General features: G+C 37.2%; 1 protein-coding gene and 1 long non-coding RNA gene across 2 annotated transcripts in view; both read right to left on the bottom strand.

The window, feature by feature from the left end:
• SHANK2 (SH3 and multiple ankyrin repeat domains 2) overlaps positions 1-26,340 on the bottom strand; it is a 336,358-nt gene that overhangs the window by 85,309 nt on the left and 224,709 nt on the right.
• LOC116789084 lies at positions 22,963-23,617 on the bottom strand. The gene is made up of 3 exons (XR_004357871.1): positions 23,521-23,617; positions 23,160-23,220; positions 22,963-22,990 (listed from the first exon to the last, which is right to left on the bottom strand). It is a non-coding gene; the product is annotated as an uncharacterized LOC116789084 (long non-coding RNA).

Genomic DNA, 26,340 nt, shown 5'->3' on the forward strand with positions numbered 1-26,340 from the left:
CAATATCCCCTCCCCACTGACAGAACCCATGCAATGCAGTGCAATAGTAAAATCAATTCAGTGTTTATAAACAGATAAAACAACTTTTAAATTTATGTGAAATCAGAAAAGCAGAGCTTCGACTTCATGCTAAGATTGGGATAAAATGTTTTCCAACTTACCAGCAAACTCTGGTCTGCATTTACCTCTCTTACTGCATTTTATGTATTCATACAATCACAGAAGCGTTAAGGTTGGAAAACACCTCTAAGATCCAATCCAAACTGTTAATTCAGTTTCCTTGAGTCTCCAAAATGTATAATTCAATTACAATTTGATCTAAACTAAGTAAATTCCAAAACTGATGCTTAAATAAAAGCAGAACGCATTAGAGATTAGATATATTAAAAAAATACGCTATAGGCATCGTTAGTTAGACTCAACAAAATGCAGATTCTCTTTTTGCATGAAGAATCTCAGGCACCAGAGACCAGCAAGACACTTCCTGACAAAAGACCTGAAAGTTGGAATTATTTCTCCAAGCTGTCCCCTGATTTGTTAACTAAATCACTTCAGCAATGTAAGGTTGTTTTCCCAGAACCCTAAAAACAGACACGGGACAAATGCAAGAAAACTTTCACAAAGGAAACACTTTTCAAAGCCCACATTTTACCGTTTCCTCTGAATCCACAAAACACGCTCCATAATCTTGCCTGGCATTCATTAACACAACAGAGACTTTGGGGACAGACAAACCGGGGAAGTAAGTGAATGGTGGAAAACTGGGAAAAAGAATGGAGATGTGGGGGAGGACTCGAATGAAACATGTGGAGGAGCTAATGACATCGTTAACACCAAATTAAATGGAGTTTTAATGAGCATTTTCCCCACTGCAGACAATGCAGTAAAAATGTTACTTGCTGCAAGAGTAACTAGATGAAGACTTGGTGAGACTTTTGTGAAACGATTTGTGTAAATGGAATTTTCTAACAAAATGCCATGATATAAATACACAGTATTCTGTAATCTACCAGATTTTGCCGTCATCTAGAAGCATAACTTTTTATCTTAATATCTCCACAGGCTTAGATGTGAAATGGCTGGTAAAACAAACAACTGGGACCTATCATTACATATTTGAACTCAGGTTGAAAATTTGGTTTGAATTATGTAGCTGAGGTGTTAAATTATTATTATTTTTAAAACCCACCCTGACCTTCTCAAAATGTTAACATTTCTGACCTGGGAATTCTAAACATCCAAAAATGCTTACTCAGCTCTTTGGCCCCTGATTTAAAAGAGGAGTAACCAAATTAAATTATCTTCTCCCCAAAACTAGGTCATAAAATCCAGATTTGTTCAGATTGGTTGGGTGAAGGAAGGGGGGCATTGCTACTGAATTTCTCTGTTCCTGGTTACCTGTGACTGAGAAGGAAAACTGGGAGATGGTCTATTCTTGGCAAGGAAAAGGGATTCAAGTAATGTTTTGAGGCCAGAAATTCAAAAGGTACCTCCAGAAGAGTGGCCAAAAATAGTGCATTAGTAGATGGTATTAAGGACTTGGCCCTATTTCTGTAGACCTTCCATTAACTGGTTTCTTCAAAATTGAATTTATACTTCAAAGGATTAAATTTTCAGGTTGCCATTTTAGCACAGTTAAATTTTCTAATATTAATGGCCATAAATTAAATCTAGTTCAGTTCAAAATCTAGTTATGTATTTAATTCCATTAACTTCCTACCAGTGAAAAATGTACCCAGGCAATTATGTGCTCTGTACACTTGTAACTAACAGGAATGCTTATTTTTAAATGTTTTCTAAAAAAGTCATGGCTTTCTTTCCCCAAAATCAAGAAAGCCTCATACTTTTTCCTGGTGGCTTTTCCCATTTATCTCTTTGCTATTTATTGGGAACCACAAAGTATAAAGAGCAAAGATTGATGGAGCCAATCTGTGTGTAGTTCTTAATTTGTCTTGCAGCCTCTTTCCTTTCTGTTTTGTCAGTGTGGATGAATTAAGTTAAATTTTCATGCAGCTGAGTAGAAGCCAAATAGTTTTATCTGTATTCTATTGTAAATTATTAATTCTTGTGACTTATTAATGCATATTCAATGCAAAAATCTTTAGATGCTTAATAAGCATTCTACAGCTGGACAAGATTTTAAATACTACTTTTCTCTAAATGCAAAGTAAAAATAAATAGTTTAATTTTACATGTAGTATAGTAGCTGTGGCATAGTAATAATGGCCTCTTTTTATATTTATCTAATTCTCATATAACTAGTCAACCTAGGGAAAGAAAAATCACATGACTATATTTCTTTTGTGCATTAAAAATACATAAGTAATCCACAAATCTATTGAAAGTATTGTGATTTAAAATCAACAAGCTCAAGGCACTCCGTAAGTCAAAATAAATATTGTCAGCAAATTTTGCCCCGTGGAATACCAGGTAACAGATACTGCTTGGAAAGCAACCACACAGGATCTGAGCCTGGAACTTCCATTCCAGCTTGGCAGGATCATGACTTTCAAAGGAAAACTTTTGTGCTCTCGACTCTTTTGTTCAGAATAATTAGGCTGCACTGAGAAAACACTAAAGCTTCAAAATTTACAAATAGAGAAAAATATCAGAGTGATCTCTCCAAGCTCACTATCATCTGCCTTCTGGAGCCAGACAGGTTTTATCCCGTATTTAATAAAAATACCTACAACCATGTCCGGGTTTAACACTCCTGTTACACAACTTGGGCAGTTTTTCAACCTCTGAAAAACCAATTTAAAGCATTTCTAAATCAGATCAGCAGAGAGTTAACATAGAATGTGACATAAGAAATTAGTGGTATCAATGTGGTAGAGAAAGGTCACATTTCTTCAGATAGGAATGAAGAATATGCATATACAGCTCCAAATGTACATTATTTTTTGCTATTATAAGCAAGTAAATGTGTCAACATGTAGAGCAGTATCAGGGCAGGACAGATGCAGTGAAACATAACACAAAGAGATTGCAGCTGCTGCTGATTCAAGAAACAGCACGCAGGTGCATTTTAGCTAAAATTCCAAAATTTTCTTTTAATTTGGAAATGATCTTGGCTCAAAGCATTCAGAGACAGCATCTGTACACAGACAACGCTCGTGCCAACTTCCTCCTGTGAATGCAACCACTTGGCTGTGCTGGTGCTACAACTGTGTGCAAAATGGATCTTTAAAACTGAAATGATCTGGTTTTAAAACCCCCTACTTTGAGGCAGAGTATGAAAACGTGCAGTAATGAGTTATACTACAATTGCTCAGCCTTCCCGCCACAACTTTATCCCAGAGGCAGAATTTAGACACCTTCAAGTCTTATTTTTTATGAGATTTGATGACGAGAAGCACAAGAATGTCTGATACCTTAGAGAGGATATTTTAAGGTCTATTCTAAAAGGGCTGGGAATAACATCTTGCTTATGTGTCCTCCTTTTGTATCTTCCCCTTGCTCAGACTTCATAAACAATAAAAAAACCCCTGAAACTCTGTTAGAAGGGGGGCTCTGGATTCAATATAAACATCATATACTTTTGCTTCTACTCACGTAATATGTGTTTTATATATCCACTTCCAATGGGAGGAGAAAGGAAAGGCTGGTTATGAGGGAAAAATTGGGACGTAGAAGATTATTTGCCATTTAACACCATGCAATGAACACTGCAATTTCTGTTTCAGCATCCTATTAACTTTCAAAGAAGGAGAATTATTAGTATATTACTCCTCCTTCCTCCCTGTCCCCTCAGAAACTCTACTTTGAAGTTCTACTAGATTATTTCCAGTATGTGAACACATCAACATACCTTAGAGCCTGATCTTCAAACCTTTCTTCAAGGCTTTCAGACCAATTTCATGCCTAGTGTTTCATGTATCATTAGGTACAGTTTCATCCTTCCTTGCAGTGAGAGAGTAGAACTGGGAACCTCCCTGACACCCGCATCCCCACAGAAAAGTTGGAAATTATTCCGTAATTCTTTCTTACCTTTTGGGTTAGAAATTTTCACCGTGGAATTACTAACATTTACTCTACTCTTCAACTAAAGGTGATTTAAAATGAATTATTAGCAGAAGTTTCATAGAATTTTCATCAGAATTCTAGAATCTTTTAGATTGGAAAAGCCCTCTAAGATCATCAAGTCCAGCCATTAACCCACCACTAAACCATAATTCTGTGTCTATTAACTACAAAGTCAAAAAGGTGGAGATGATTTACAGGGTGTCCCATCAGGGGTGTTGCAGCCTTTAAGGTATTTTTCCTGCATTTAGAAGGCAATTTTTTAACATGCATTGCAATTCTCTGCAAGGAAGGATTATTAACTCAAAATGTAACTAATAAGCAAAAGATATACCTGATGAATTATTTAAAACTGTTCTGAAAATAAACCAGTCCATAAGTATTTAAGCAGATTAAATATGACATATGACATCTTTGTGTCTTTACCAACTTCAGTGACCAAGCATTAAAAACAACTTTTAATAGCATTTATTTATATGTTTATTAAAGCTGATTTAATCCTGGGTTGAGACCAGTAAAAAAAATAAATTCAAATGCAATTTATGTTATTTTTTTAAAAAATGTCATGATATGTAAAGTGCCCGACTGCACTTCTACAACTTGCAGCTTGGAGAAGGCAATGGCACTGATTGAATAATATCATTGCAACTTCATCACGCAAGCCAGAACATGTGCCTTGACTTTGAAATGTGCATCCCCTCTCAAAGCCAGGAAGCAATTACTTCTATTCCTTCCTTTTCAATAACACACTTGCATCTGCATAATACAGTTATTTGACAGATTATTGAAAATTTTTGACGCAGTGTTTCAAGAAATACAGGCTCGTCTGGGTTCAGTGTCTCCTCTTGATCCTACTTGCCTATAATTACAGGGGAACAAAAGGTTCTGTAATTAACCTGCTGGGAAATAGCAGAAATCTTTAAAATTCTCACTCTACATACAAATATATGCTGCCTTTCTGTTTTACTACAGGCAATTCTGACTGCTGTCAATCTTAACTGCACAGGTTAACTGTCACAAAATTCAGCTGATCACTTGAAGTATTAAGTAGGTGAACAGTGGGGGGAAAAAAAGGCAAAAAAGAGTCTTCTACTTTTTATAGAATATCCTTGAGCTGGTAAATCAACAATAAGATCCGGGTTCAGAAGCAGATTTTCCACACTCTCTAATCTCAGGAATAAGAAATCTTATGACATTTAAATGTTTTTCAATTGGAAACGCAAGGAGGGAATTATTTGAGGTCACAGCAGCCACGTACATCAACCAACAAAAGCATCTGAAAGGAGCTGCAATATTGAATTTACAGTCAAACCACACAAATGGCAAAACAGTAACATTCCAACCAGGAAGCTTAAGGGTAAGTAGTATCTAATGCAGGATATTTAACTAGCTTATTATGAGGCTGTATTTCATTTTGTCACAGGATTTTCCAAGTTGAAAATGGTGAAGATATCATTTAACATACTACAACTGAAATAATTCTTAATATTGTTGTTGATTCAACAGTGTATTGGACTCCTGCCAAGACCAGAAGCCATATTCAATTAGTTTATGAACATATGTCTTAATGAGTTTAGAAGAACTGTGGTGCAATTAAATTCACAAAAGTTATTTAGCAGATGGAATCAAATTAATGTGTTCCTGTGTCTCATGTTCATATTTTATTTTTTGCTTACAAAAAAAAAAAAACCAACAAAACAAACCAGCTATAAATGTAAAAAGAGACATATTTTATTTTTCTCTGTTGAGATGCAAAGATGAGGGTCAAAAGTTGTTTTTTGAGCCCAAAGAACAAATTTGTATGGTATGTATTTCTTTAATTCTAGTGTAAAAAGTACACAAGGTTTCTACCTAGGGAAGGAACAAGTGAACTGCACTGTGATAGTATTTATGTGTCTTTTGAAATGCGCAGGAATAAAGATAATATACGCGTGGATTAAAATCCATCCCCATTACAGGAGGAGGAAGCCAGTGTCGTTTCAGTCCACTGTGACAAGAAAACTGATTAAAATAATTAAGGATAAACATCTTCTTAAGCATGTCACCATATCCTCATAAAGGAAAGCTAGGAAGAAAAACCCCAGCACATGTCTACTCTAATTCTGGAGCATGTGAGGAGAGTGAAATGGAGATTGCTGAGACTCCCTGACAGTTTACTCAGACTTTCAAAGCCCTTTTGACAAGCTCTTCGTAAAAGGTTGATAAAGCACGAGGTAGAGCCATGAACTGGAACCTGGTTAAGGAACAGACAAAAGAGGAGGGATGAGTCATGTCTTTTAGTGCCTTGAAAGAAAGTGTAATGTCCCACACTTCCAGGATGGAAATTAGAAAGCTGAGTAGCAAAAAGGCAAACCACCATAGCAGACAATCACTCAGAGTCTGGGCTTGCCAAAATTCCAAAATGAACCTCTCAGGGGGAAGTAAATGGGAAGTCTGATAGCAGAGAAATTTTCATCTATGGGAACAGAGGACATTCAGCACCTGGGCTTCACTGCACAGATACTTCTGTCCACATTTTGCATTCCATGACAACTGAGCTTCCTCCTAAATGTAAAGGAAACATACTCAAAAATATCTCCTTTTATTGCTGATCAGTAAATAGATGATAAAAAAGTGAAATATGTCTAATACTGAGTTCTAGGCTGCAAGGAGGCCCCTGCTGGCATCAGGATGGACCTAAAAGGGCTTTGAGGAGTACAGCAGTGCTCTGAGGACTTGTGGGATTGAACTTGCTTAAACTGAAAGTATATATTAAAAAAAAAAGTTATTTCATAGGCCAGACCAAGCAACGTATCCCTGGTGCACAACTTTGACCATTGCTCCGTTACTTTTTCATATCCACCCATACATTTGACTATTTCTTTGTGTTTGCCCTTCATGATGAGTTTTCTCCATCTGAGCAAACCCTCTCAATTTTACATTAGCCAAAATTTAATGAGCAAACCTCTAATAATATCTTCTAATCATGGCACAAAATCATTAATAATCTCTATCCATCCTGAAAATTGTATTTTGTTCACAGCAGCTTGCAGTTGACCCTTTGGTCATCTTCCTTTCCAGTTTTTTCCACCTCCAATAACAATTCCCCATGGAATGCTAAAGTAATGTTTTGTTTAAAACCAGGCAGATTGACTCTCCTGCATTATTATTGTTTAAAAATACAGCATGTCTCTCTCTTTAGTCTGCACAAACTAGCCTGGAAAAAAACCACACTGCCATTTACACCAGTTCCCATTTGCTTCCCATTTGCTTTTGGGTATCTACTAGTTATTTTAAAAATTCTGGTTTAAAACTTCACACAGAATTAACCATCAGAAAACCTGCTGGCCCTACAGCTGCCTCCCATTTTATCTTTTGGAATACAGATGTCATGTTTGCTATTAATCTTTCATGCTGGACTATCCCAGAACTCCAGAGAAATCCAAGCCACAGAAATGCTACAGAAATGCTGTTTACCAGCTCTGTTCTTGCCTGTCAGGTTCATTTTCAGTAGGTACCTAATCACCCACATGCACAACATGAAAGCTGGCACAAAGCATTTTTTTGTTTCCAGACTCAAAGGAGAAGGAATGCTACATGTTGAGAGAGGTGTGAACGTGCTGTATGTGCCCCAAATATCAATAGGAATGAATGATTTTTTCAATTTGCTCCCTAATCTTACAGAATTCCATGTATATTTGACATCCATATATATTGTGACATACAGAGAGGTCACGCCAACACTATTTTACTTCAGTCCTTTTGCTCTTCACGAAAGCAGGTTAAGTCATTCCAGTGACCAATATCATCCTTTTCTTTTTTTTTAAGAGGAAAAAATTGGCTAATTTAAGGCCTGGCCTAACTCAGGGCTTATTTCACTGAAAAAATGTGAGAACAGCTCTGCAAACAGAGATGAGAAGGAAGAGGGGAGGAGGTGCTTCTGGCAAAGTAGGGACCTGTGGAGAGGAACTTGCTGGAGCAGATTTCCACACTGCAGCTCATGGAGGACCCCACACAAGAGCAGGTGGATATTTCCTGAAGGAACTGCAGCCCCTGGACAGCGCACGCTACAACAGGTTAATCCAAAAGGAATTAGCCCACTTTGAAGTAGGTGTGAGGGGGAAGGAGCAGCAGAGACGAACAGCCACGGGCTGACCCCAACCCCACATTCCCAATCCCCTTGTGTCACTTGGGAGGGGGATTCCAAGATGAGTCAGAAATGAATGAATGAAGTTGAACCTTGGAAATAAAAGGATGAGAGAAAGATGTTTTAATCTTTGTTTCTTACCATCGGAGTCTATTTTAATACACAAAAAATTATATTAATTTTCCCCAAGTTGAATCTGGTTTGCCTGTGCACAAAAAGGGTAGAATCATAGGATAGTTCGGGTTGTAAAGGACCTTTATAGGTTCTCCTGAAATGAGTAGGGACACCTTCAACTAGAGCAGGTTGCTCCAAGCCCCATCCAACCTGACCTTGAACACTTCCAGGGATGGGACATCCATCACCTCTCTGAGCAATGTGTGCCAGTGTTTTATTTCCCTCACTGTAAAAAACTTCTTCCTTAGATCTTATCTGTATAGACCCTCCTTCATTTTAAAGGTGATCAGTTTGGTGTCCCGTATCAAGTGTCCCAATTTCTCCATTACAACACAGAATGTATAAAAAGCACTGAATGTTTCTCTATTTACATGTACTGACTATCTATCATACTACAAACTTGTGCTACATCTTTTTCAAGACACTCAAAAGTCTTGTTTTGCTACATTCTCATTCACCTCATTTCAGTGTCTGAGCTTCTTCCAGCCTCCTTTACTGACTTTCTAGTTCTTCTTTGCCCATTTAATCTTGATGGCTAATAGTCCTGCAGCTCTCCAGGTAGTATTCAGTCCCCTCCCAAAAAGCTGCCATTGATATTTCAAGAAAATAATATATCCCAAGACTCTCCTCGTACGATCATTCCCTTAAAACTACATTCAAAACCATTTCATGGCTCTGAACTATTTCTCTGGAGGAATCCCACTAAATTTCACCTAAGATGTAATGGCTTAGAGCATTTTTCATGCCCGTTTCAGCAAGAATCTGGCTGTACCACTTGTTCCAGCAGTAATAACAAAAAATTTCCTCTTTTCTATTCCTCAAACACAGGCTTGTATTGCTTCCTTTAGCTGTCAACATTGTTATATGGATTTTCTCCTAACAGATCTCTCTACTCTTTCCATGAACTCCCATTGATTAAAGTCTCCTACAGGTGGTAACAGTCTAAAGTAATCTTCACATTTCACCCCTCAAAACATTCCTAACTTACCGTGACCCTGATACTGGATATATTTAATGAGTTCTCTTTTCTCATTGCTGTGGATTGGTCTTTCTTTCCTTCCACACAGCAGGTGCTTCTGGCTTTTCCCTGTAATTTTTTGTAAAAGCAGTACTATTCCACAGCTTTTATTCTCTTCATTTGTGTTATATTCAGTGGTCAAATAGGAAAAGGGGAGAAAAAAAATAGGAAACCATGTGGATCAAGAGAACGACAGGGAGATCACATATCTGGCACAGGAAAACCAGAAAGCAATTTAATTTATTGCCAGTCAAAATTAGAGTCGGATGGTGAGAAACAAAGATTAAAACACCAAATCCAAACCAACCATTACCTTCAGTTATGCTTTTGGTCCATGGTTCTTCTCATCTAACAGCTACATAAGTTGCCACGTCACATTAAATAACTCACACTGGAAATGACTCAAGCTTGCACTATGTTTCTCTGTTGCTTGCATATTTTGGCACTTCCTGCATTACTTTTCACATTTTCCTTCTAAGGGAAAGCAAAGCCTACCGGGTTTTTTCCAGATTTCATGTCAACTCCCCTATTCACTCTGTTCACTGACTACTACTTGCTCCTTAGCTTTTTAAAACCTAGTGTTTCTTGATTAGACACAGGGATCAGATCCTAATCCTCAGAGTTGTAAGAATTCTGTGAGACCTTACTCGTGAAACATCCCACAAGACAAACCAAACTACAAAACCCCATCTCAGTGACATCTCTTGGGAAAAAACCATTACACTCCACATACTCCACGACCAAACACAGCAGCAGCAGCTCTTGAATTCCCACACAGAGGAATTTCTCTGTGCCACCCAGTCTTTACACAAGTGTTTGTCCCTGACCAGGAGGAAGGAGAAAATGGAGGAACACTTTCTTTGCACATCTTCTGGTCTGTCAAAACAGTTGCTTTGACTGCCAGCACCTGCTACCTTCACGACTGGCATGTTCAGCTGGTGTCAGTGATACCCAAAAGCCACCAACTGCTTGGGAAAAGAACCTTGAAGTATGAATCGAAATGAGGTTCACAAAGGCAAAACAAATTCTTGTAATTTGAGGCCCATGCAGGTAATCCATGGCATTGGTCTCCCTTTTAGAACCCCTGTGCAAGCACCTGTCAGAGGGCTGAGTGAAGAGCACTGCTGGGACTCTAGCTCCCACTTGGTCCAGTACCAAGGGAAAATGTGGCAACAGGCTCAGAGAGTTCCCAAATACAGACTGAACAGTTCTCTGGAATTTCTCGTAGCTGCCACTTCAGGCTCTGGAGATATTTCATACCAAACTTTATCCCTGGGCCGTTTCTCATTCTAGAATCATATTTCTTGCTAATTCTCCATTCCTCAAATGCTTCAGCATAGGCTTACCTTCCATGTTCTGCCAGTCCCAGTCTTCCCAGTTTAGCCTCAGTCCCACTTGCCTTATACACTAATCCTCACTTCCTTTTCTTCTGTTATTTGGGCATTTTACCTCCTCTACCCCTCACGATCCTTCCCATTTTCTCTCCATTCTTCATATTTCTTCCCCTCATTCATCCTCTCTCCTTCCTGTAACTCTTCCCCCACACGCATGTGGTTCCTGGGTTATCACTGCTCCTCTGAAGTTCCCATCTCTCTTCCACAGCTGTTTACAAACAGTCACTGTTCAGCTGAGACTGCTCCCTCACTCACAGTCAGTGATTGAGTTGTATCTACAGTTCAGCTTTATTAGCACTGGAGAGAAAGGTCTGAGATTTCCACCAGATTTTGAAACTGAGGGGAAAAATGTAATGAAAGAACTGACAAATAGAACCAAATACAGCACATAATTTGGGCACATTTTCAAAAGAAAACTTCTTACCCAAAAGCATAAGAGCACTACCATTTTTCTAACAAAAGCCTGACAGAACTAAAAAGAAAAAAAAAATAAAATAAAAGAGGAAACCCAACTAAAACAGAAAACATCAACTCAAACACTTTCAGCAAATGCTTAATTACTTCACCAAAGTTTCTAATACTGACAAGTATCTGACAACAGTTTATCACAAGCATTATAAGCAATTTTATATTAGAATCTTGGAATTGCTAGGGTTGGAAGGGACCTTCAGGATCACCTGGTCCCAATCCCTCCACCATGGGCAGGGATGCCACCCACTAGATCAGGTTGCTCCAAGCCCCATCCAACCTGACCTTATCTTCCAGTAAGACATAAATGAATGTCAGTTGTGATTATACAACATCCTCGAACTGTGTTAGTACCTGAGAATTTCACCATGGAATTTATTAGAAGATGAGCAGAAAGGAAAGTGCAACTCACTTTTTTTTTCGACATCCAAAGTACCAAAACAGCTACATTGCCTAAGAGAGTGAACCATACTGCTAATTAAAGGAGATAACATAATTACCCAGCTAATATACTTTCAATGCATATTTGTGAAGCCACATGTAAGTACCTTCCTTTTAAAACATAATCTGTCATTTTAAGGTCTTTCAGAAAAAAGGTGGAGGGTTTTTTTACATATCCATGGAAGGACATTTAATATTTGGTGTTTTCATCTTACCCCCAATTTACTTAGCATGTGTTACTCCATCATGATTTAATTTGGACAAGAAAACTGCATGGCTGCTCAAGCAGTAAATTTAAAGTGTAAATGGATTCTTGGCTGCTGATGGCCCAGTTTCTGCTTCTGTTTCCATAGAAACCCATGTAGGAGTGGCAAGAAGACATCACTTAAAATATGAACTTAAGGCTTTACTTCTCCCTTTTTCCTCCGTCTCATTCTAACGCTATCTTCAAGTAAATGGGACGTAGTTTGGACTTTTAGCCCCTTCTTTCTCACCCTTAGATTTTAATCCTATGAAGCAATAGTCACACTGGACAGTAATTTCCTTGCTGAATTACAAATTCTGGGCTGCAAAAAGTGTGTATTTGAGCAGGGGGAGAAATGTCACACTCTCGCATACCTCACATATGTTGGGTACCATGTCACAAACTGTTCCTGTCCAGTGAATTTCTTACTGATGAAGGAATGTAAATACAGATGGTAGAAAAATCATCTTTAAAATGAGATGTGCAACATCTTATTTATTAACCATCATTTTCACAGAATCTTCTACCATAAGATTCAATTTTTGAATATCTGTGATGAGACCTATGCGTGGTATATTTCCTATAATAATATGTCCTGTAACAGAAAATCACTTTGTGAACATAAAAATTTTGTGAGTTTGTTAATAAGAAATGGTTAAAGCCCAGATGTGAGGGACTAATTCTTGAAAGGAGTGATAGTAACAAATGGGGCCTCAAGGAAAATTTCATATGAGGTAAAAGACAAGGATTCAGAGATAGGTAAAGCGTCTCAATCTCACTACTGGAGATATTTAACTGCAAGCAAGACCAAGTGCACACACTCTTAGACTGCTTTGGGCACCTTTTCAGCACTGATCTTTTCAGGTTCTCGCAGAAATTAACCCCACATAAACAAGGAAACAATCAAACTCCCCATTCCCTGAACCAAATCAGGACAGGTAGGGAAAAAGAGGAGGAACCAGTTAAGAATGTGAAGACCACCATCCAGTCATCTTCCTCAGCGGGGTCCTTTCCTGCTCTTTAAACACTGTTGTTTTCCCTCACATGGAATTCTAACACAGTAACCTCCCAAAATATAAAAGCCATGAGGGTTTGCAAACTTTTCTTCCAAAAATACACAGTATTTCACTTTTTCTCTATAGATGTCTGGAATCTGAGTGAGTTTTTTCCACAAAGAAACACTTGTTAGTAAAAAATCTCATCTTTTCTTGCTTCAATTTACAGAATACAGAATATCCAGCTGTTAAAGCAATGCCCTATGGACTGCTGGCATTCTTTGGTGGGCAATGAGGGCAGAATCTTTCTTCCCCTGCCATCAGAAAAAGAGAAAGTATTACAAAGGGGATAGAATTTCACAAAATAATTTTAGTTAATAACCTAGACAGGTTTATTCTGTTGCAATAGGATTGATTCCGCCTAAATCACATATGGTACAGAATTCTCTAATATTTTGTGTCTTTCAATCAACAAATAATTTTCTTTATAAAATAAAAAAAAGTGAAAACTTTTCAAAAAGTTGGCACTCCAGTTAGTATTTGCCTCTCTCAACAAGTATTCGTGTACTAAACCCACTAAAAAACATTAAAATATACCAAAATTATATGCAGTATTAGAAAAACAGCTTCTATGTTAAAACAGACTAATCTAAGGGCTGGATTTAGACAAAAAAGTATTTCTGAACTGTCTTTGACTTCTCATAAAACAACCCAACTATTTAGTTGAGACCAGGATTTCTAACTATGTTTGGCCTGAGAATTCCAAGATCTTGTGCAAAACCTATTGGGGTATGAGGGATACAACAGGATATAAGGAAACTAATTAAGCAGCAAGCTTCCTTCAGAATAAAACCCTGATGTTTCCAGACAATCAGGCTTTTTCCATATTTCTGCAACACAAATGAGATTTTCTTTGGAAAAATCCTTGAGATGTCATGGCCTATAATGTAACTCAAGCCAGCAAAAAAATGACTATTCAACGTAGAAGGCACTTTCTAACACATCTGCTAACCTCTGGATGCTGCTTATTTGTTTTGCTGCTGTTCAGTTGTAAGATAATGACTGTAAGAAGCATTTTTGTCTTACATCACTTGTCCTCAATAAGAGAGAATTGTACAAATCTCTTTCAGTTGAGTACACGTTTCTTGTAGTGAGGCTTCACTGTACCTTTCCACAAGCACAGCAAATTTTCTGGTGGCACCTTTAAGGTTCAGGAGACTTAAAAGAACAATTGTTGCATTTGGAAATAACATTTTCCTTAATTCCTGTGCATGACTGAGGGAAAAATATTCTCTGAAATAACAGGCCACTCTCAATACGGGCTCTACATCCAAAGGATTTTAAACCTCACTGATCAGCAATTTGTAACTCCATCCACAGTCCAAGTGATAAGCAGAATATGAAACGTATTTGAAAAAATACAGTATATCTATAATAGATATAATATATATGTCCCATACATTTATTAAAGTGAATTCCTCTAGTTTATAAACTGGCTATTACATGAAACTGTGTTGAATACCTAGGACTGATAACTGAAAGCAAAGCTGTAAAATCTCTGTTGAAACTACATAAGAATTTATACAGTTTATCTCCAAATCCCACAAAATTGATTGTATTTAACACTATACCAAGTATTTAACAAAACATACTATGAGTTTAGATTGGACTTTTGCTGTTTTCTAACTAAGTGTCCAAACTGCTTTTGCCTGCCCTCAACACAGGCTTTTTGACGGATATAATAAAATGACCATTTATCATTTTGGTGCTCTTATACAAAGGTTATGACTCATTCATTAAAATCTCCAAATAGCAAGCCTGCTGCTAGCTAAGATGGCAGATGCTGACACAGCCAAAGGCTCATCACTTTGCATTATAGATGACTAACAAATCTTTCCGTAGAACAATGTGTAAATATTTCATACAAAGCAAATAGGCTTTGTGAAAAGTAGCACGATCTGAAACATACTCAGATCACATCTGAAGTGTATTCAAAATACCCTTGATTATGTCACATAAGCAGAAAAGAACCAGAACAAATGCTGAGTTCAATTCACTACAAAACACAATTTTTGCATCTACTGGGTCTGACAATTGAGCTTTCATAGTGAAATCCCTGTTTTCCTTTCATCTTGAAGTGAGTAATCTTTACTGCAAATTTTCCTTCTGAAAAGAAGTACCAGATAACCAATAACCAGATAACCAATAAATCATTAGAGGACTTTACATGTTCTTAGAGATCAGTAACACAGATATAAGCCATTAACAAATCTATGAACATTGTCCAGAAATAAACAGAGCTTGACATAATTCTTTTAATAATTTATTTATAAACTTGATGGTATGAAACAGCCTGCTTCATAAGAGATTTTCAAATTTACCTTTTGATTCTTACACTTTCAAATTTTTCCTGCCCTCATCCTTTCCACAAAAAAAGCATCTTAAGCTCAGGGACGGCTTTCCTGCCTGTAAGCTCCAGCTCATGCTCCATTACTTCTTGCACAGAGATAGAAACGTGAACCTCCGTTAAACCTACCAGAACAGCAGCATGAAGCAGACCTGAATCTACAACTCATTTACCACTGGGCTATACTTTCCCTAAAACTTCTTACATTATCCTGTAATTTTCAGTTTAATTTTGTGTGTATTACATTACAGGGTTCACGGCACCAGCGCTGCATCAGCAGAGCCCTCTTAGCAGACAGTAAAAGCTGACAAGAGGAGCTTTTCTGCTGCCATCAGAGCATCATTTCTGAGCAAACAGCACAAACTCACTGAGCAAACAAAAGCTCTTTCACATCAGTAAAGCAGCAGCAACACCAACAATTTTACCAATGTCAAGCAAGGGGTAGAATTTTTTGTGTCCAGCTGGTGTGACCACTGTGGGACAGAGGAGAAAGTTACCGCATTTATTTTGTGAAACACCTTTTACACCATTAACAGACACAACTCTCCCCCCAGCAGCAGGAGTTTTCTATCCAAATTTCATGCTCACCCAAGTATCAGTGCTGGCTTTTCTATTCTCACTAACAAACAAGGTTTTGACATCAATCTAATGAAACAGCAACAATTTTACAAATGTCTTAAATGTCTGGGAGAAGAATTTGGGGTTCTAACATGACCACATGACCAATACAAACCTCAATCACTTGGGAATGCTATTTTTTCCAAAAGCAAACTCCTAACTTTTTTCTTTTAAACTACTATCATAGTTTAAAAACAGTAAAGCATTTTTTTCCTTTTATACTAAAGCTAAAAAAGCAATCCAGGCTTTTCCACTATGCCATCCAGAAATGGCATAATCCATTAACAGAAGTGCATTTCATTCCTTTCCCCACCTCTCCATTTCCCACAGAATGGCAAATCTAGTATAATATAATTGCAAGAAATGTAAATAAGATTAAAATTCACACAAAAACATCAAGAAAAAAGGTTAAAATATAGACCAATATTAAAGGGCATCTCCAGGATTTAAGGAAATGTCTATAAGGTATTTTCCTAGAAAGAACATTCTGGAAATATCTTGTTTAAAATTTTTCTTTTCACTTTACTGATTTGGACTTATGGATTCAATTCTAGAGAAAAAGCTTTCTGTTCCTACAGAACAGAAAGTTTATTTAAGTCAGCCTGAGTGGTAAGAAGAAGAAACAGACCTTTAACTTCAAAATCAAGGATATAACAGTACAGAGAAGCCACATGAAATTAGGCAGCTGAGCAGAATTGCTGCTATATTACCAGTCAGGTTCCAAGAAATGGGTATTAGAAGTAAGCATTAGAAGTAAGCAACTTTAGCTTTGGGAAATTTCAAGTACTTGACATATGAAGGAACATTTGATTCCTTCTCCTAGATCAGAAACCTGCTTTAGGGATGGTTTGTAGGTACCTCTGTGACTCTGTGCCCACCTGTTTTCTCCCAGTAAAACTCACCTTCAGCTCAATAGTTACCCCCCAAAGAAAGTAAAAAATTTCTTTCATATAGTAGTAAAAAACTTGTCACTGATGCCTCAATTTCCTCCATCTTTCCCTTTTTGCAGCTTCAAATATCTCACTCCAGGAAGCAGAGACGTTGTTTTCTCTACACACTTGGTGAAATGTTCGAAAAGACAAGACCGCTGAACACAGACCACACCTACCTCAGGGAACAGTTAAGCCAAACCAAAGAATCCATTAGTAAAATTCAAACCTGCCTCTGGCTTCTGAAAGTAAAATATGCCAGTTTTTTTTCTCTTTTACTACAAAAAACCATGAGGCTCAAAAGCTGTAATGGAACAAACTTCCACAGTTTTAATACAGGACTAAACGAACAGTGCCCCAGACACAGCTATAGATCAATACCCTGACATTCCCTGCTCCTGGTATGGAAGGCAAGGTGGAATCTGAACATGCCAATCCTGGTCAATACTGCTCCTGCTTAAATTTTTGTTTCCTTGCAAAGTGAAGGCTGGTTTTCCCACCTACTAACAGAAGTGTTTCTAATCCGTGAGTAAAATAAATCTTCCCCAAACCAGAATAATTGTATAGCCTCTACAGCATATCCTAGCCCTGCATAGGATATATTAGAAGACATATAAATATAAATAGTCTGTTGAGTCATAATATAAAACAGGTATCAAGATGATCACCAGCAGTGCAGGAGAGGTAAGAGTAGATGATACCTGAGTTATTTTTTCTTGTTCAAGATGTGTTCAATATTATGTATTTGCTAGTCTAAATTAAAGGCCTTTTCACATTCCATCTGGAAAACAAGGGTTTTTTCAAAAGGAACAACAAAATAAACATTCTAATACCTCCACGTGCAAAACACTCTATGCATGAACAGAATGTAAAACATTCCCTGAAAGCAACACCTCTCAAACAAAATTATGGTGCAATCTCTTTTTCAGAGTTTTCTTATTCAATTACAGGTAACTATAGAAAGGTTTAGCTTTTTAGAAAACTGGTTTTGCTCCAGTAACTCTTAGCAGAAAATAAAATACTTATAAAATTAGTATTAAAATGTAGTGGGTCATTTCAACTTTCTACCACCACTAAAGAAGTCCTATTCCTCTACCAGATCCACAATGAAAACTACACTCTGGAAACAGAACTCCAAAGATTTCATTTCTCAACTAGAAAGGCCATTTTTTGCAGGTATCCAATTCATAACAAAGGTAGGACCTGATTGTAATACACAAATATAGTCATGTTTATGACTACATAGTGACTTTAACTGATTTTCCAGAAACAACTTTTTAAAAATTATTTACTGTTCAATTCAGCTTTAGGCCAGGTACTTTTATATTACATTACTATTAATTTATTAATTTCTATTCCATTATTTAATAAAAGTTCACTGCTGCTGCATGGACATTTAGAGAGTATTTAGAAAATACTAGAAGTAGGAGTAAAGAGACAAAAAAATCTTCCTTGCTATAGCTAAAATATATGCAGTCTAGAACCACCTCCACTAGGTATCTTCCTACTGCTCCAAACTGGGAATATTTTAAGTGTCTTCTCACTTTATTGAGCTTTATTCAAATCTCCAGCAATATTTAATAGGTAGGTTCAGGGGGTCAGTTCTTTTCATCCCTATCTAGTTACTATCAATGATTTAAGCCAATATATGTGTCTCCTCACATTTAATACATTTAAAACCCTACTATAAACTGCTGTTAAGACTTGCTTAAGGATCAAGTCAGCTAAGCTTGCTAAACATATGCAACTCTTCAATGTGGTTAGTTTAGAAATGCACTTGAGGCTGTACTTTTAAACATCATCTCTATAAAACTCTGAAAAATTAAGCATTCAATGACATTTCTGCTTAGAATAGTGCTGGGCACAGGTAAAAACAGGGAGCAGAAAAACATAATTGTCACCTTTTGCACTGTAAAATAGTAACATGAGCACAAATTATGATCAATATCACAATATTTAAAGGCTATTTACATCCTGTAAATGGTAATGGAAATGAACTGAGAAGGCAGTTAAATAGACTCAGATATTCAGCCCTCAAACATGATTAGATTCTACCAGCTGTCTCAAGAAACGTGTATGTTCCCTCTTGATAACTTGACGTCCTGAAGACTGGGATGCTGGCAGACCATAATCAAAAAGTAAAAATTCCTTCCTACAAATGCTAGAAGAATATAAACCCATCTATTGTTTCCAAAATTTGTCGATCTCTCTGGTATATATGTATGCATGTATGTACATATGAGTGCATCTACAGGTTTATATAAATATGTTTACACCCAAAAAAATCAATTGGTTGGTCTATCTATCTGTCTATCTATCAATCCACCCATATTTTATAAAACATCTCTAGGCAGGAAAGCACAGAAGAAATGCATTTAAAAAGCTTGATATACTACAATGACGGGGGGAAAATTCAATATACTTCCCACCAGGTAGTGAATTAAATGCAAGAATTACAATAGCATTTTAATGTTAAAAATAGGATTCAGAAGACCTTCCCTTCTCCTGCCAAACAATCCAGTGAAAACAAATGAGCTACCCCCAAATCACAGCTTGTGACATACAAGATTTAACATTATATGATTATTTTTTGGTGCAGAGAAACCTCAAAAACCTAACATTTCTTTTTCTGGAAATAGAAAGTCTTTTGTCACCTGCATTTTAAATGTGACATATTTTGAAGGGCTGTTATTCCTTAAATAAAGACAACCTAAAATAATGTCAAAATCAGGGGCTAACAACTATGAAAATCACAAGTTATAACTGCTTTTACATTTGTAGTTTTCTGAGGGTAAACACCTCTCATTCCTTGTTCTCTGACTTTCTCATTAGGTCAGTGGCAATATCCAGGGAAAAAACTACATTCACACTAAATGTGGGAAGTTATTCTTTATGTTATATGCTGGATGTGGGTAAAGAAAATCACATTAAAACCCAAAGACAAATAAAGTGTTTTTAGGCCAGTACAAGACATTTGATAGAAATCAAGATCTTTACAAATAAATCTCATTCAAGGTATAGATGGCAGCTCACAGTGGTATTTACAGAAACAAGTTCCAAATTGTATTTCCTTAACCACCTACTTAATTAAGTTCTTAATATGTGGATGCAGTAACAGGTAGCCTTTATACCCTTTTAACTTTATTTTTATGTGCTCACGCATTGCAAATTCATAATCATAAAGATGTTACAGTCAGGGCTGATAAATTAGGAGAACAAGAAGTGTAGCAAAGAACGAAGTGTTAGTTTTGTATATTTTTGTATGGAATAACAATTTCAGCCATGTAAAATGCTGGAATCTCCTCTCTCCCAGTGCTCTGAGCCTGGAGTCACTTAGTGGTCCAAAAGCTGCGTTTAAACCAGATTTTAAGACTCACCAGGGAATCTGTCCACATCCTGTATGTGATTAAAGTCCAACAAGACTCAAAGCCTTTGTAATATTAAAACCAGACAGAGAACTCAGGACTAGTTTGAAAACCTGAACTGAATCTGAAGCTTTTACTTGCCTTGGTAAGTAAGATCAACATCAGATTGATGCATGAGACTTCTTGTAAGCGCAAATGTCAGCACTAGCTGACATTTCAGCTGCTTATTCCTTAAGTGGTTTCAAGCCACACACAGTCAGAGACATGAAAAATTCTTTAGCCAAGGAAGAGCAAAGGGAGCAGCCAAAAGGTAACTGAGCACTCATGTGCTATTTCTCCCTTTTTATCTCTTTTGGAGGACAATGATACAGTGTTGGTGTCCTTCCAAAGGCACACATGATTTAAAACCATTACACTTTTAGCAGTTCTGCTGCATATTGCAGTCTAAGCACAAAATTCACTTTGGAATGTCATCTTGCCCCTGTGCAAAAGATTATCTATTGAGGAGAGGGAAGAAGAAAACTAAGTGTGAAAAAGGTCTGAAAAGCGTTGTGGATTGTAACACAATATTTGACTGCTATGATTTAAAATATATTAATTAAAAAAAAAAAAAAAAGACAAAATAATGAGTTTACAATGAATCCCTCCCATTAGCCATCAGGACTCTGCATTTATATTCCAGGGAAACAGGAGAGTTTCTGGGTTTGGATTTTTTTCAGTATGTATAGAGAAAAACTTGTGCCAACTGAGGCCATCAACATTGTCCTGAAGCCTCACGACATCTTTCCATTAGTGCCATGGGCTGCCTGAGCACTGTCCTTCAGCTGAGCAGTTAACCAGGTTTTTTAGGGCCTTTGAAGGATATCTATGTTCAGGTATCAGCAATTCATCAGCTATTTGGAATAATCATTTGCTCTGATCTTGCTTATTTACAAAGATAATGAGTTAAGCTGTATTTCCTGGGAACACAGGAGAAACAAACAGCAGATAGTTTCCCTACTGAAATCCCCGACTGTGCCACAATTCTGAAAAATGATATTTTAATCTATGTAACCAGAGAAAAACTTAAACAGGACCCAACAACAGCTGTCTCCAGGTGTTCTGGCCCCACTGACCTCCTGCCTCTCCATTTTGCCCCTTTTGTTTCCTGTTGCAATGTGCTGTTTTTACTTCAGAGCTGAGCTATGAGCCTTTGGGGGGAAAAAAGAACAACCCAAAACTCATCTGTACTTATTATTTCATAGTTAATTTTTCTTTTAACAAAAGTATCAGTGCCCTGCTGAGCTCTGGGGTGGGAAAACCTCAAATTTCTGTCCAGCAAGAATAATTTTCCCCCATTACACCTTTGTTGTTACGCAGACTCTTGCCACAATCACCTGGAGACATCTTTACTGAGAAAAGAGGCTGAATTTCTTCTTCCACTGAGCCTGAAAGAAGAAAACTGGCTCACCTCTAAAATCACTTCTGGAGTTTTCTTAGAGAACTGACAAGAACTACTGTCTTTCAAAAATCATTTCAGAAAAAAACCACTCTGATTTGATTTGGCAGGGGAATTACTTTCCAGGGTTAATTACTTTGGCAACAGATTTAAATAGATACCCATCAATTCATCAGATTTAATGACTGAAAAGAACCCTCTTGTTGAAAGATGAAAGAGAGAACTAGAGAGGTTCTAGAACTATTTTGCATTATTGCAGTTCAAGTATTATCAGTAAGTTACCCTGGAAAACAGCCAGAGCATCTGGGTTGTCACTATAGCTAAGCAAAAATTTAGAAAAAAAAAAAAAGGCACAAGGATCACCAAAAACTAATTACATCTGTGAGGAACAGTGAACACCGGATAACCAACTCACAAATATCCCTTAGCAAGGCAAAAAGAGCTCAGGCACAGGCAGAGGAAGGATAAGGCTGGGGAACAGCCATGAGGGGTATGCTCCAACCTGAGGACATCAAACCAAGAGAAGAGCAGGGATCCCACATCTCTCCTGACACTTGGATCTCTGTTGTGAGATGGACCTGTCACTGTCTGTCCTTCTCTCCCTCCCTGCTTTAACAGCTCAGAGTAGCAGCTCCATGTCTGACCAAGAGGGCCTGACACACGTCCCAATTCCCAGCCTATATCCATAAGTGGAGCAGGCACTCACTCAACATTTTTAGGGTTTCCCTCTTAGTACTCCCAGGAAAACCCACCATATATGTATTTTAAGCCTACACACAGAGGAAAAAGCAGACACCTCAAAATGCCATCCATGCTCCAGCTCACCAAAGGAGGATATCCTTGGATAACAGGAAAGGCTCAGGAGGGCAGTATGTCTAATACTCCACACTTTGGCAAGCTGAGGTGCTTTCTTCCACTTATGGGTGCTTAGGCTTGACCTCTGTGTGATAATTAGCTCTTGGCATAGACAAGCCAGAGACCACTCTTCGAGAAAAGCATGATTTTCACTTTAATCCAATTTAGAATAAGACTTGAGACACATTCTAAGAGAGCTCCTTTTGCTCCCGGCCTCCATCTCAGTGAATCTCAACACAAAATGCATTAACATAGAGCAGGCAATAGATCAGAGACATCGGATCACAGGCATCCTTCCTCCCGACCAAATAAAAAGCTGCTGGGTAAGACAGGGCTCTAGTTTGGAAGGAAAAATATAATGGCCTGCTCCTGCACTCCAGGTTCTCACAGAAGATCTAATTCCTGAGGCAATTCAAGCAGAACAGTGGTTAGTTGACCCAGACGAGGGTCAGGAATGGATTATGTCCCTGACTTCTCAGACTGCAATTCCCAGACCTGGAAAAGTCCAAATATCCACAGATTAGGTGGCAGTTGAATGGGGTTTGAAGCAAACTACAGCCAATACAAGCAGCTAAGGGTATGGTCTTTGCACCCAAACGATTTATAGCTGTAGCCCTTGTCGCCAAAAGCTGTGGTTGAAAGGTCCCCACCACTAGTGTTTCACCTGTATGTGCCAGGTTTGCTCTGGTCCTGGTAACTCTGCCTCTTAAAAGGGCACATGTGGTCTACAAAAAAAGTTTAATACAGGAGTTACAGGTTAAATCAAGCAGAGGTCACTTGTACAAAGTATTTTTGCACTATTCAAGAAACTTGTTCAGTATAATAAGGAAGTTGGAACTTGCATTGTGCATTTAACCCAGCACAACCAGAAACTAAAAATTACAGGTGTGTAAATCTCAGCAATATATTTAGTAGCAAAAACCCCCCAACAATTCATATAGAATTTGAAATAATTGCAGTCCATGGCAGCTGTGTGTATTGATCACAGATTAAAAATAATACCTTACACTATTCCCAACAATTACCTTTTACATAGGAGTCAGAAGTTCATTGTTTGAGATTTCCAGCTACTTCATCTGATATTCCCCAAATCTATCTCTTTTTAAATGTTTTTGGTTTTTTTTTTCTCATGCATGTTCAAATATAACACAAAAAATTACTTGATACCTGTGAGGAAAAAATACTGTCGAATCAGATTTCTGTTTAACTCAACTATTTTTCTTCTTCTCTCTAATAACTATATATAACACAATAATCACATGGACTCCTTTTTACTATAATGATACAACTAAAATATATATATTAGCATATGGATCAGCATATGGATATTTAAAATTACAATCATTTGATCAGATTAGCAAAGTAAAAGAAAATCAAAGCTCATCCAAATAATATTTATCTGAGTTTACTTTATCCTACTATGATATGATGGATGTTGATTGAAAAGGAAGAGGAGGCAAAAGAATATGGACAAGGCTTGGGAATAAAGCCTGTATCAATCAGCTCCTGGACTGCATTCATTCAGTTTGAGGGAAGAAAAAAAACCACAAATGCTTATCATCATGGAAAAAGAAAATTTGAGACACAATAATTCCTTACAACTGCTTTGAACTATGAAACATTCCAGTTATGGAATAAGCACCCTAAAAATACGGCATACATCTCTTAACAGTCCACATGACCAAGAACTGCGTTTGTGAGGGATTTATAGGAAACATCCATGGCAAGGTCTAAGCAGTTGACAGGGGCAGTGGGGGTGGGGAGGTGGAAGGGAGAAGACAAACAACATTGTTCCTGTCACATTCCCACATTTCCCAAGCTGAAACACAAAGTAAAAAGGTGCAACGTTCACAGAGGTGTTACAAGTGTGGGAGGCAAATTTTCAAGCAACTGAGGCACCTGATATGAAGTAACATACTGCACATAGAAAACTATGAATAAATCCCAGTAGTTCATTAAGTACAGACTTATTTTAGATCTTTTAAGTGTCTCATGTATAGGTTATATATATAAGAGCTTATAAAGGACTTCAGATTGATTTCTTTAGCTGTGTTTGGTTATCAACATTTTTCATATGCCTTTGAGAAGTTTGTCTTTCACTTCAGGCTACAATTATATTTTGCTCTAAGATCCCATACAACCATAATCCTCTTCTCAATTCTTTGATGGCTATAGGTCTCCTGCAACCTTGTTTTCAGCAATTTCCATTTCAATTGCTGTTCACTGAGAGATTAAAAATATATAAATGTATTTTGATAAAGTTTCAAAACACTTAAACACTAAACTTTGTGAACTTTCCTCAAATGAGCACATACAAAAATGTAGGTTCCAGTAAGTAACTATTTTATCTCACAAAAAGTTGTACACAAGGTAAAACAGGGCAAATAAACTCATTACTACAGTGCTTGTCATCAGTTCTACCTGTTTGTGTGGTTCATCTAAAAAATGGTTATAGAACCACAAAATCATGCTGCTGATCACATCTACAAATAAAATATCTAACCTATTATTGTCACAGGCCAAAAGCAACCAACAAACAAACCCTAGAGCTCTGTATTAATAATACTGGCATCTTTATCAAGCCAAACATGCAATGAATGGCATCATCTTTTTGTCTTCCTCAATTTCTTATATGTGGAAAACCATAAAACAAAAGCTTATAAGTTCAAAATTTATTTAATTTTAATTTTTGTTTAAGACCTTAGCAGGCAAGGTATGTACATGCACATAAACTCCAAAATGAGTTACTTACATAATTAAATTTTGTACAGTGAGGAATTTCATTGAATTAATGGGACAACTTTGTTTTTTCGATTTCTAATGTTGAAACAGAACCTGTTATCTTAAAAGCTCAGTGTAGAAAAATGGGAAAAATATGATAATCAGTGTAGTCAAACCAAATGCCACTGTACAAACATTTCCGGATTATTTCTAGTCACTAATATCCTTGAGAAACAAAAATGAGGCAAACACTACACACACAGTGCCACTAGTGAATTGCACTAAAACTAGAAAACAAATGTGCTCTGACAAAACCAAAAAAACCCCCACTTGGCTAATAGAAAGAATAAAGTCTTAAAATGTAACAAGAGGTAAATGCAGATTCTCTGGGCATGGAAAAATCTGTAAAACTTCATGTTTTGTTCAGTAGGTTGTCCTGACTTACTGAAATCTGAAGTTTGGTAACAAACCCAGCATTTCAGGTTTAATTGAGGTCCAGACTGACCACGTGTAGAGAGTAGAAAACTGTGGGATGAGTTTTATGATCTATGTTTGCAATAATTACACTTCTATCCATTCAACTTGGACTTGAAACTATGGATGGAATGCCATCCATTAAATTATGCCAGTATAATCCTCCTTCTCCCCACAAACAAACAATTAGAGATGCGTCCTGAAAATTATTTTCCACACTGACGACAGAGCCAGTTCAGCCTGGGACTATGGTATAAAATAGAGTACTTTTCCTCATTTTATCTGGATAAAATGTGATTTTAGCAGTTATTTAAACTTCTGATAAAATATCCTTGTCATCCACAGAACTCAAGAGGTGTCTTGCAGTTATCATTTATGAGGTAGGATATTTCTTATTATATAAACTCCTTTTTTATCCAAAGTAGTATTTCTCAAAACTATTGCTTTAAGTGCCTCTAATGAGAAATAATATCTTCACAGTTAATATGACCTCAGTAATAACAGTTTTCTCTGCATTTCACATTTTTAACCAATCACAAAACAGGTACTCTTTCAATAAAAGATGTCTATCTCTTATGGTTCTTTAACACCAGGAAAATTTAAATTATAGCAGGAAGATGAACTTGGCATTAACCTAGATCTGTTTTGTG

The sequence above is a fragment of the Chiroxiphia lanceolata genome, chromosome 6, assembly GCF_009829145.1.
Source record: "Chiroxiphia lanceolata isolate bChiLan1 chromosome 6, bChiLan1.pri, whole genome shotgun sequence".
Lineage (NCBI taxonomy): Eukaryota > Metazoa > Chordata > Aves > Passeriformes > Pipridae > Chiroxiphia > Chiroxiphia lanceolata.